General features: G+C 40.5%; 1 protein-coding gene across 5 annotated transcripts in view; it reads right to left on the reverse strand.

Annotated features, from left to right (window-relative positions):
- LOC106089552 (epsin-1) overlaps positions 1-9,061 on the reverse strand; it is a 57,270-nt gene extending 48,209 nt beyond the window's left edge. For 3 of the 5 annotated variants that reach the window (XM_059361183.1, XM_059361179.1, XM_059361186.1), the window contains exons 1-2: positions 8,227-9,061; positions 7,942-8,031 (exon numbers count right to left, since the gene is read on the reverse strand). The gene's annotated coding sequence lies outside the window, so the exon portion shown is untranslated. Of the gene's footprint in view, positions 1-7,941; positions 8,035-8,226 lie in introns of all 5 variants that reach the window. The other 2 variants (XM_059361181.1, XM_059361184.1) reach the window with 2 other exon arrangements.
- Between the last annotated feature and the right edge of the window lie 4,038 nt (positions 9,062-13,099).

Here is a 13,099-nt window from a genome sequence, read left to right on the forward strand (position 1 = left end):
ATGAATGACTCAACTTTAAGCGCTTTTTTCGAATATCTGTTATCTTATCGAAATCACTTAACACAAAAACAAAGCAAGAGAGAGGAATAAGGCAAACAAAAAACAAATTCCACAAATATAAAAGAAAAAATATCCACACGCAAAAATATGAAAATAAAAGAAAATTAACGATTTATTGCTCAAACAAATTAAGTTAAATGAAAGAAAGTATTTATAGATGAGTTTTGTTTTTCGTTATTCAAGATCAATGACTTCAGGCACACACAAAGCAAAGCCAAATTATTTGTTAAATGAGAACAAAAAACAATTTAAAACGGGGATAAACACACATAATTGGTGACAAACAACAACAAAAAAAAAAAGAGTTCTTCTTGAGCCTCTAGGGGGCGCAATTCTTATCTGATTTTGTTTTGTTATGACTTCCAACAACTGTGCTAAGTATGGTTCAAATCAATTCATAACCTGATATAGCTGCCATATAACCCTATCTTGAATCTTGATTTCTTGAGCCTCTAGAGGGCGCAATTCCTATCCGATTTGAATAAATTTTGGCACGACGTGTTTTGTTATGACTTCCAAATATGGTTTAAATCGATCAATAATCTGATATAGCTACCATATAAACAGATCTGGGATATTGACTTCTTCCGATTAGGCTAAAATTTTATACAACGGCTTCTCCCATGACCTTCAACATACATGTAAAATATGGTCTGAATCGGTCTATAGCCTGATACGGCTCCCATATAAACCGATCTCCCTATTTTACTTCTTGAGCCCATAAAGGGCGCAATTCTTATTCGAATTGGCTGAAATTTTACACAATGACTTTTACTATGGTCTCCAATATTTAATTCAATTATGGTTCGAATCGGACTATAACATGATATAGCTCTAATACCATAGCAATACTTTTCTTTTATCCTTTGTTTTCCTAAAAAGAGATACCGGGAAAAGAACTTGACAAATGCGATCCATGGTGGAGGGTACATAAGATTCGGCCCGGCCGAACTTAGCACGCTTTTACTTGTTTTTAACACAAATCGTTTCTACTTCGTTACAAAAACAAGTAAAAATGAGCTAAGTATGGTCGGTCCGAATCTTATATACTCTCCACCATGTACCGCATTTGTCAAGTTCTCTAAATGACTTTTTCAATACATATGGACCGAAATGGACCGTACTTGTCATGGCAGTTAGAAGTCATAACAAAATATCACCTCCAAATTATAGGCAAATCGAGTAAAAATTGCGCCCTCCAGTGGCTCAAAGTGTCAAATCGGGTTATATTGCAGCTGTATTAGGTTATTAATCGATTAAGAATTCATACCAAAACGACGTATGCAAAATTTCAAACAAATTGGATAGTCTAATCGGGACTTGGCAGTCATACCAAAACACGACGTGCAAAATTTTAGCCAAATCGGATAGGAATTGCGCCCTCTAGAAGCTTAAAAAGTCAAAACCCAAGATCGTTTTATATAGCAGCTGCTTTACTTTTAGCACCGGTTGGAAGTCATTCCTCAACGATATGTGCAAAATTTCAGCCAAATTGGATGAGAATTGCGCCCTCTAGAAGCTAAAGAAGTCTAATCGGGAAATCGGTTTATATGGCAGCTACATCAGGTTATGAACCGATTTGAACCATACTTGGCACAGTTATTGGAAGTGATAGCAAAACCCCATGTGCATAATATCAGCCAAATCGGATAATACTTACGGCCTCTAGAGGCTCAAGAAGTCAAGACCCAAGATTGTTTTCTATGGTAGCTATACCAAGTTATGGAGTGATTCAGACCATACTTGGCACTGTTGTTGCAAGTCATTCCTTAACGATATGTGCAAAATTTCAGCCAAATCGGATGAGTATTGCGCCCTCTAGAAGCTCAAGAAGTTTAATCGTGAGATCGGTTTATATGACAGCTTTATTAGGTTATGAATCAATTTGAACCATACTTGAAATTTGTCACCTATTCTATATGAATTGGTACGAGTTTGCTCATCTACAGTAGCTTGACGAGGATCGACACCTCCACCAGCAAATGTGACTAAAGCAACAACATAGTTGACTACATAGAGGGTTATATGGTTCCACCTCCCCATAAAACTCAACATCGACCGATTACCCACTTTATAACAGCTGAACGGCAGAAGTTTATCAGTCAGATGAAGGCCAAGACTTTTCTAGCATATAAGCTTGCATTCTCATTTGTGCAAAGGTTGTCGTTAGGGTACCCCATCCAACATTATCATGTGGTTGTAGGTTGTTCAGCGATTCTATACAACTCGTATTTGAATTGAACCACTGCAACCGACTTCACTGCAACTATATTTCGTTCAAAAAATCATATACACACATGGCAAACCGACATTTCCTCGTAGGACTCATACATACATACATACAAATTAACATTTTAATCTTTTCGTGTTTTCTAAACCCATACATAGATGAAGGAGAGAAAAACACTATGCAAATGCACGTTTGTGTGTAGAGTATCAGGAAATTCGATGTAAAGCAAATGAATGGCATAACACGGAAAATGTAACCAATTTGCCTTCAAAGCTCTAGTGCTAAAATATTTTCATTGCAAGCAAACAAACAAACAACAAAAAGAAACGCAACAAAGCTTTTAACAATTTTTACGTTTTCTTTGTATGCAGATAAACGAGCATTTGTACATTATCGAATGTGTGTGTGTGTGTGTGTGTGTGTGTGTGTATGTATAATTTATTAATTTATTTCAACAGCAATGTACTACGTACTCGGTACGTTGGCCGTTAAGTGCGAGGACTGTCAATTTTTTCTTCTTCTTCTTTTAATTTTGGAGAGAAGTCAACAAACAGAGCAGACAAAGAAATTTAGATTTTTTAAATATCTTTGCAGTTGAGATCACAACACTTTTGTCTTTTATCTGCTTGGTCTGCTCCAATTCTGGGCAATTGATAAAGTGATAATAACAACACACAGAGGAGTTAAATGCTAATTAAACATCAACTGTTTGAAGGTTGATAAGCTGGGTGGAAAAGTCTGGAATGACGGCAATTAGTGACAGATTTTGCAAACTTTCAAGTGAAGAGTGTGGAATTTTAAGAATTCTTGACGTCAATTAAACAATACATATTGCCCTAATTAAAATCAAATAAACAACCCTAATCTCGACAAGATGCCTTATTCGGTTAAAACTTTTTTGTTTTTAGTTATGGATCAAATATCATAAAACCCTTAACCTAATAAAATACATCAATATGTCGCATATCCATGTAGCGTGGAAAGACACAAGGTTCAAAAGCAGGAAAACTGTATCAAACGAAAGCGAACAAGTAAAAGCGTGCTAAGTTCCGCTGGGCCGAATCTTGGGAACCCACCACCATGGATTCTGCTAAAAATTTATACAAACTAAACTTAGTTGAAGGACATAGTTTTATTCTACATACAAAACTTCTGTGAAACCAGCAAAATTTAAGCTTCTAGGAAATGAACAAATATATAGTCGACAGACCGGTTTATATGGAAGCTATAGCAGGTTTTAGACCGATTTGGACCGTACTTGGCACAAATGTTGAAAGATAAAACAGAACACCGCATGCAAAATTTCAGCCAAATCGTACAAAAATTGTTACTTACAGGGGCTCAAGAAGTCAAATCGGGAGATCCGTTTATATGGGAGCTATCTCAGATTATAAACCGATTTGGACCTTACTTGGCAAAGTTGTTAAAAGTCATAAGAAAACACCATGTGCAAAATTTAAGCCAAATCGGATGAAAATTGTTACTTCCAGGCGCTCAAGAAGTCAAATCGGGAGATCCGTTTATGTGGGAGCTATACCAAGTTATTGAAAGATTTAAACCGCACTCAACACACTTGCTGTTGTAGCAGTGTGTTGTACACTGAGGCGGCAGCCCTTGCCGATGAAAGACTTCATCGGGTCAATCCGGTACGTACAACCGGTTGCCATGGGATTGAACACAGTTGTTAAGTCATAAGAGAACACCATGTGCAAAATTTAGGCCAACTTGGATGAAAATTGTGACTTCCAGGGGCTCGAGAAGTCAAATTTTCAGCCAAAATTGCGACTTTCAAGAACTCAAGAAGTTAAATCGACATTTCCATTCGCCGAGCACCAACATGGATTTCGAAGACTGCATAGCACAACTGCTTTGCAAGCCATCACCGCACACATTTGCCGTGGCTTCAGCCCAGGTCATGTGATAGGACGGTCCTCGTGATACTGGACTTATCGAAGGAATTCGACACGGTCAGCCGTGCCAAATTATTTGAAGACATCGCCAACACGTCCCTCCAGCCAGGCCTGAAAGGCTGCGTCGCGAATTATCTGTGTGGTTGCCAGTCATTTGTGGAATTTAGGGATAAGAAGTCGAAGCACCGTAGAGTGAAACAGGGAGTTCCCCAAGGTGGGGTGATATCTCCGGCACTGTTTAACCTCTACCTATCCTCCATTCCATCCCCTGCAGACGGCATAGAGATCGTATCATATGCGGACGATTGTACGATCAGACCCCCACCCATTGATGACATCTGCGATAGGTTAAACGTCTACCTCAACGAACATGACTCATATTTCGCTGCAAGAAATCTGAAGATATTTGCCACCAAATCTTCAGCCACATTGTTCACAACAAATACGCGTGAGGTGAATACTGAGGTGACTGTGATGGTCGATGAAGAAATGATTCCTACCATCAAGGGTCCCAAAATACTTGGCGTCACATTTGACAGCTCTTACACATTCTCCCCACATGCCACAGCAGTTTGCGATAAAGTCAAAAGTAGAAACAAGGTCCTCAAGTCACTTGCTGGCAGCACTTGGGGTGCAGACAAAGAAACCTTGTTGACCACGTACAAAGAAATTGGCCGGTCTGTGGTAAGTTATGCAGCGCCAGTGTGGTCACGTCAACTTTGTGACACGCAGTGGAATAAATTCACTGCGTGTCACAACCGGCTGCCATGGGATTGTACCTCTCGGCTGTTATCGCAGAAACCATCCAAATCATCATCTTTTGGATATAAAGGGTGATTTTTTTGAGGTTAGGATTTTCATGCATTAGTATTTGACAGATCACGTGGGATTTCAGACATGGTGTCAAAGAGAAAGATGCTCAGTATGCTTTGACATTTCATCATGAATAGACTTACTAACGAGCAACGCTTGCAAATCATTGAATTTTATTACCAAAATCAGTGTTCGGTTCGAAATGTGTTCAAATTTTGACAAATTTTGTTCAGCGATGAGGCTCATTTCTGGTTGAATGGCTACGTAAATAAGCAAAATTGCCGCATTTGGAGTGAAGAGCAACCAGAAGCCGTTCAAGAACTGCCCATGCATCCCGAAAAATGCACTGTTTGGTGTGGTTTGTACGCTGGTGGAATCATTGGACCGTATTTTTTCAAAGATGCTGTTGGACGCAACGTTACGGTGAATGAACACATTTCGAACCGAACACTGATTTTGGTAATAAAATTCAATGATTTGCAAGCGTTGCTCGTTAGTAAGTCTATTCATGATGAAATGTCAAAGCATACTGAGCATCTTTCTCTTTGACACCATGTCTGAAATCCCACGTGATCTGTCAAATACTAATGCATGAAAATCCTAACCTCAAAAAAATCACCCTTTATATCCACCGCCCAGAAGCCTTAAGGTAGATCTACAAGATCTAGAGCGTGAGGTTCAGCGCTACAAGAGAGAACCTCTATATCAAGCAGGTCTAGACACGGTAGCAGATGCGGTAAATGGCTACCGGGTGAATGTAGTCCTTGGAGAACGACCGCCTCCCATAGCACCTGAAGAAATTGACCTCTCCCTCGCAAATCAGAGTAGTTCTGGCTTAATTACGTTCCGGCAGATGCAGCCGCCTCAATTCCTACAGAGCTAGGATTGATGCCGACGTGCAAGATGTATGTATCGATTATAATCAGGGATCGTACGATGCACGTCACCTGTTTAACTGCCCAGCCAGACCCACTCGACTCAGACCCAGATCCCTGTGGACGCTCCCCATCTTAGACGCAGAGTTCCTGGGTCTTGACACTCAACAGAATCAAGCAGACGAAAGATAGAACACAATAAACTGCTACAACAACAACAACAAGGGTTTGTGGCAACGTGCAGGATGTGTGTCCCGATTGTGACCTGGCACCACACGTCAACATAATCAACTGGATATTCAACACAATCAAGCAGACGAAAAATAGAACAACAACAACCTCTCTCGCTACCGTGACTGCTAGTTAGACGGTACTAATACCCACCCCCTTTAGATCATATGGATCAACAGGCTATGAATGGTAGAAAATACAAGGAATCTTCCTTTTCTTGTCCTTGGGCTTTCACAATGGTTTTAAATGTCAAAATGAGTCTTGTAGCTGAGTTTCACTATAACCTAACCTAAACTACCAAGGAGAATTGGTGCCAAATACCAAGCAGATACTTTATTGGTTGTTTTCATGTGAATCTGGCGATCCCCGTCAAGCTTCAGTAGGTGATCAAGCTCGTTCCCGTCCAAAGGACCGAACGCCGCGGGAACAGTGTGACCATTTGTTATTAAAAGGCGCCAATAACTCGCCTTATCATATCGAGCATCATAGGCACTCAGTATTTGCGCAAGAGCCGGCACCACCCGGCATCTCACTAAGACTCTCCGCTCGATAGCAATGATTGTCCGTAACTGTCGTTGCAGCTACTCCGTATGGAGCGTTCCACTATCCGCAACCTATGGACGCACCCGGTAGCTCGCAGCTAAGCTACTCGTGATAGCACTTAACACCACACAGATCAAACCTCCTTGTTTCAGCCTTGTGTGGTGCTCACAGCTATCCCGTGCAGCTATTAATGCGGACGCTATGCAAATTTCGACAGACGGACGGATGAACAATTAAATGTAGATTGACTTGGAATGTCAAGACGACAAAAAATATAAACATTTTACAGATCTTTTTTGTTAAATTGTGTTTTTTGATACATTCGACCTATTTCGAGCTCAAAGTCGATTATTACCAAAAAAAAAAAACAACCATTTTATAGATCAGATTTTCTAGGTGTAAGAAGGGGAATGACCCGATTGGTAAACTCCGATATCAAGGTGGCGGTATGATTAATTTATGCAGACCTCCAGTTCAATGCAATTAGCTTACAATCAATAACACATAAACGCGGGGATCACATTTCAAGTTTAAGGTATCCACAATTTATTCATAAAATGCTCGCCAATTTCCAAAACTTAGGCTGTCTTTTGAACCGGGAACAAAAATCCAACTCAAAGTGTAACTTTTGAATTGAAATGAAAAAAAAAAATGCAAAAAAAAAACTACTTTCCAATTTCTCGGTAATTCCTAACAATAATAACAACAACAAAAACACTAAACTAGCAAAGAAAGGCAGGCAATTTAAAAGCGCAAACTATTGTGACTAGGGGCTGAGAGAGAGAGAGAGAGAGACATTAAGAGGGTGGGATAACACAAATAAGAAGAAAAACAAATTTCCGGTTTTAGATTTATAAACAAAGCAAAGAAGGCGAAGAGTATGCAGAGTGAAGGAAGAAATGAAGAAATGAAGAAATATGCAAGGAGATGGAAGAAGACATATACAACAAAGCACAATGAAAACAAACAAAATTCCCCCTAAACAGATGATGGGCTCGCTTGGGGGGCGGTAGGTGGGTGGCAGGTAGGTAGGTAGGAGGGTCGGTCTTTCGTATGAATAAAAAAAGCAGGCATTGCAATAAACCACACACTATTTAAGCAATGAAACTGAAGATTTTACAACAAACACAGAAATCATACAAAAACACGCACGCACACACTCACTCACATACATTCACTAATTATAGTAAAAAAAATCAGTGGAAACAACTCAATGGACAATATTTGTTTGATGCAACAAATTTATTTTTATTTTCTTGTTTTGTTTCAAATAACTCACCTGTACAAAGAACAGCAACAAATAATAATTAATAAAAAAAAAACGTTATTGATTATTTTGTCTGTCGAAATGTTGGCTTCCAAGTTTGTTCTGCTTTTCAATCCAATTGGGAATGTGCAACAGCAAAATAAACGAAACGATACAAAAGAAAAACACAAGAAGAGGAAGAATAAAGAAATGGACGAGCAAACAGCAATAAAAACAACAATGAAGACGAACGTCACGAGACAAATGGTCACAAATACAAAGTTATTGCAGCGCTCGGTCGCTTGCTTGTTCACTTACAAGCAAAATTCCCCTTTTGAGTTGCTGTGACGTTTCGATTTCGCTGGTGTTTGTGTTTTTTTCGGTAGGGGCTGGAGTTTACCGTAGTAGGGAGGGCAGGGCGGCAGTGGTTCACCAAAATGTTAATGGCTATTGACACAGTGAGTGAGTAAGCAAGTCAGCGAAGAGAGAGCCGTTGTTTTGCTCTTTGGGAATGGTTGGTTTTCGAAATTGGAAATGTGCTGGTTGTTGGTATGGTGCAAGCCCAGTCGGTTTTTTTCCGAGACCTCACACAATATCTAATCAAAGTTGACTATGATAATAGCAGCTATTGGACATACAAATTCCACACATAAAATACTCGTATATGGCAAACCCACGCAATGGTTATATTTTTTTTTTACTATTTTTTTGAAGCCACAACACAAAGAGCACTACAAATATTTATTTAACTTTCTTTTATGGAGAGCCACCTTTGGATTATTCTTTTGGCTTGCTACAATTTACTCCACTACTAAACTGCTGCTTTCTTTCTTCTTTTACTCCCCGTATGTGTATGGTTGCGCTTTGCACGTAATTTTCTTTTTTCTTGTGCAGCAATAAAAACTTTTTCTTCTTCGCTTTGCTTTGATGACACAGCACCAAATGAATGAATGACGTCTTTTACTCGCAATGGAAATTTCGATATATATTTATTTCTAATCGTCTTGCAAATGGTATATATTTTAACACAATTATTTGTATAATTTTTCATTCAACTAAAAATTGCACTTGTTTTTATCCGTATCTATAAAAGTTGTTGTTTTTTAAATAATTTACGTAAAAAATAGAATTTTCTCCGTGATGGGTAGTGTTGAGAAAGTAACAAAGTATTGGATAACGGGTAACTGTTTGACAGTTCAACTCAATGGCTACCTCAAAGAAAGTGCGTCACACCACAACAAGTGTCAAAGCGCAGTGGTGTATTAAATATAGGGGGTGCTAACACATATCGATGTGTTGTATAATAGCCGTGAAGTAGCACATCCGGGAAAATATTGATGCCATGATCGTACAATTTTCCGCATATGATAGGATCTCTATGCCATCTGGAGGGGATGGAATGGAGGATAGGTAGAGGTTAAATAGTGCCGGAGATATCATCCCGCCTTGGGGAACTCCTTGTTTCACTCTATGGTGCTTCGACTTCTTATCCCTAAATTCAACAAATGACTGGCGACCACACAGATAATTCGCGACCCAACGTTTCAGGCCTGGCTGGAGGGACGTGTTGGCGATGTCCTCAAATAATTTGGCATGGTTGACCTTCGATAGGTCCAGTGCCACGAGGATCGTCCTATCACATGGCCTGGACTGATTGAAGCCACGGCAAATATGTGCGGTGATGGCATGCAAAGCTGTTGTTGTGCTATGCAGTCTTCGAAATCAATGTTGATGCCCGGCGAATGGAAATTCTCCTACGAGGCTCGGGAGGAGTAATGCCTCAAGCGTCTTTGCCACTGGTGAGAGAAGGGAGATCGGTCTGTACGACTCCCCCAAACTCGGGTCCTTTCCAGGCTTCAGTAGCGGGATCACTCTTCTCATTTTCCTGATATCGGGAACTATAAGAGTGTTGAGTATAAGAGTGTTGAGGGCAGTAGTAAGGTACTCAACTCCACGTAGATTCAGATGCTTCAACATCAATGTAGAGATTCCGTCGGGGCCCAACGTCTTGGATGACTTGGCGGCACGGATGACATTCGTTACTTCGCCCACGTAAATTGTGATGGCTGTTCATCGGCTCGGAGACCACGAATACGGCGAATGGTTCTCCTCCTTGCCCTGTCACTCTCGGGATGCACAATAGATTGACGGTTTAACAACCTGGCGCATCTCTTCGGATCAGTCACGGCTTTTTCGTCAAAAGTGGCTAAGGTCTAGTCATCCCGTCTAACGGGGTTCGAGAGTGACTTAACAGTAGACCACAGTTTGCCTACACCGGTGCATAAGTTACATTGCTTCAAGTGTTCCAGCCACAAATACCGCTTATGTTCGTTGACTACCCTGTTTATTTCTAGATTCAGCTCGCTGATGCTGGGGTTAGTGGGGTCCATACCACGAATCCCATTACGCTCGTCTGCGAGTACCAATGCCTGCGCCAGGAAGTTGGGCCGCACTTGGGGTATTCGACCGACTGGTATAAAGCGAGCGTCTGCTGCGTTAATGATGTCTCGGAATTTCCTTTCGGCCACTAGCACATCCGAGGGGGGTGCCAGTTCACTGAAGCGGCGATTGGTATTCTCTCTGAAGCCAGCCCAATTGGCCTTCTTCTGATTGATAAACGTCTGGCGCTCAGAGGTTATGAAATCGGGTGGTCGATCGAAGGTGAGAATTATGGGGAGGTTGTCTGACCCCAAAGAGATGACGGCTTGCCAGGATACGTCACACAGGAGATGAGGGGATGCAATGAAAATGTCTGGCATGCTGCTGCACCTCCTCGTAATTCTAGTGGGATTACGAGTAAGTAGGATTACTATGGTAGGTAGCAGATGACTTGGCAGTGAAAGCCAGAAGACTGCCGTCAATAAACACGGTTAACCCGAAGCATTTCGGGTAAACGCAGTCCGAGTTAAGGGTATGGGCTACAAACGCGCACTAAACACTGTGGAACAGCAAAACGGTCGGCAGGACGACGAAAATTCATTGGAAAATCCAGATTGTGAGGATACGAGGCTATAATTGAAAGGAAGTAAGCAGGAGGGCAGTATTGCTTACGGTATCATAACAGGACACATTGGACTACGAGCTCACTGATGTAAAATAGGGGCGGCAAGTAATAGCATGTGGATGCATGTGGGATAGATAATGAGACGTTGGAGCATTTTCTATGTCATTGCCCATGGCGAAACCATTAAAGGTGGTCTTATTTGTACAATAACCACAAATCATATGGTGAAATCCGCCATCTTGTTATCAAGTTGATCGACGTTTTGCCAACATTCACAAAGAAATTTGTTGCGTGTGTGTATACGTGAGAGAACAACAAAGAGAATGCAAACAAAAATATGACATCTTAATACCGTCAAACCTAGCCGGCTCTTAACAGCTGTTCCCGTGAGACCACCTTTTTAAATACAATAACCACAAATCATATGGTGAAATCCGCCATCTTGTCATCAAGTTGATCGACGTTTCGCCAACATTCACAAAGAAATTTGTTGCGTGTGTGTATACGTATGCGTACATGAGCAGAGAATATGCGAGAGAGAAGAGAACAACAAAGAAAATGCAAACAAAAATAAGACATCTTAATACCGACAAACCTAGCCGGCTCTTAACTGCTGTTCTCGTAAGACCACCTTTTTAAATCCGCCTTGTTTGACATTCTAGTTTTTATTAGCATTATTATGTGTAGCAGCCACAAGATCAAAAGATAAATTAAAACAATCAAAATGTGGAAAAAGTTGAAACCAAGCATTTGACTTTAGTGGGATTTGGATACAACTTTCGAGTTTGACAATTCCATCAGCTTGGCAAGTGAGCCAACCTTCTTAATTCAACCATGCGGTAATCGATAGACGCCAATCATCGAAAAAATCAAATGATTTTTATTTTTCAGCTATGACTGATGGTTATGTGACGCAAACACCCTTAAGGCCTGAAGGGAATGAGCGCGTTGAGGAGCGTCGCGGTGAAAAATTCAACTTTGCAAACAAATTTAAAAAAAAAGTAACTGACAAAAGTGGAGCAATTTTAAACTTTGACGACCAAAAAACACTACTTCAAGTTTGGCAACACCAAACGAGGCTCGGTTTCAAGCGTCAAAGTTGAAAATTTTTTAACTTTTCCGTGTTGCTTTTTGTGGAATTTGTGTGCAGAGTTACATTTTTGCAATGCGACACTCAAAACTAAAGCTCATTCTGTTTGGGCCTTTGTTTTCACCAATCCTATTACAATGACCACGCACCATGATGTGCCATGTAAACTGGCCATAAAGTTGGAGTTACATACCTCGCGCGGCACTAATGCATACTTATGCATGCATATCAAAACCAGTCATAGAAAAACAACACCTCTAAAATTTCAGCTAAATCGAGTAATAATTGCGCCCTCCGGAGGCTCAAAAAGTCATACTGGGAGATCGGTTTATATAGCAGCTATATCAGGTCATATACCAGTTAAGATGATACTTGGAACATTTGTTGGAAGTAATACCAGAACGACATATGCAAAATTTAAACCATATTGGATAAGACTTGCGGCCTCTAGAAGCTTAAGAAGTCTAAACGGGAGGTAGGTTTATATGGCGGCTATATCATGATATGGACTGATTTAGACCATACTCGACAAAATTGTTGTAAGTCAAAATAAAACACTTCATGCCCAATTTGGGCCAAATCGGATGAGAATTGCGCCCTCTAGAAGCTTAAGATCCAAGATCGGTTTATATGAAAGCTATATCAGGTAATCAACCAATTTAGACCATACCTGGCACAGTTGTCGGAAGTGATACCAAAAACAACACTTGCAAAATTTCTGCCAAATGGAATAGGATTTGCGCCCTCGAGAGGCTCAAGAAGTCTAATCGGGATATCGGTTTATATGGAGGCTATATCAGGTTATGGACTGATTTAGATTATACTTAGCAGTATAATTTAGCACTTGATGCTAAATTTCTGCCAAATCGGATGTGAATTGCGCTCTCTAGAAGTCAAAACCCAAGGTCGGTTTATATGGCAGCTATTCAGTTTATTAATCAATTTAGACCATACCTGGCACAGTTGTCGGAAGTGATATCAAAAACACCACGTGCAAAATTTCAGCCAAATCGGATATGAATTGCGCTCTCTAGAAGCTCAAGAAGTCAAGACCCAAAATCGGTTTATATGGCAGCTATATTAAAACATGGACCGAT

Source organism: Stomoxys calcitrans, chromosome 1 (assembly GCF_963082655.1).
Source record: "Stomoxys calcitrans chromosome 1, idStoCalc2.1, whole genome shotgun sequence".
Taxonomy (NCBI): domain Eukaryota; kingdom Metazoa; phylum Arthropoda; class Insecta; order Diptera; family Muscidae; genus Stomoxys; species Stomoxys calcitrans.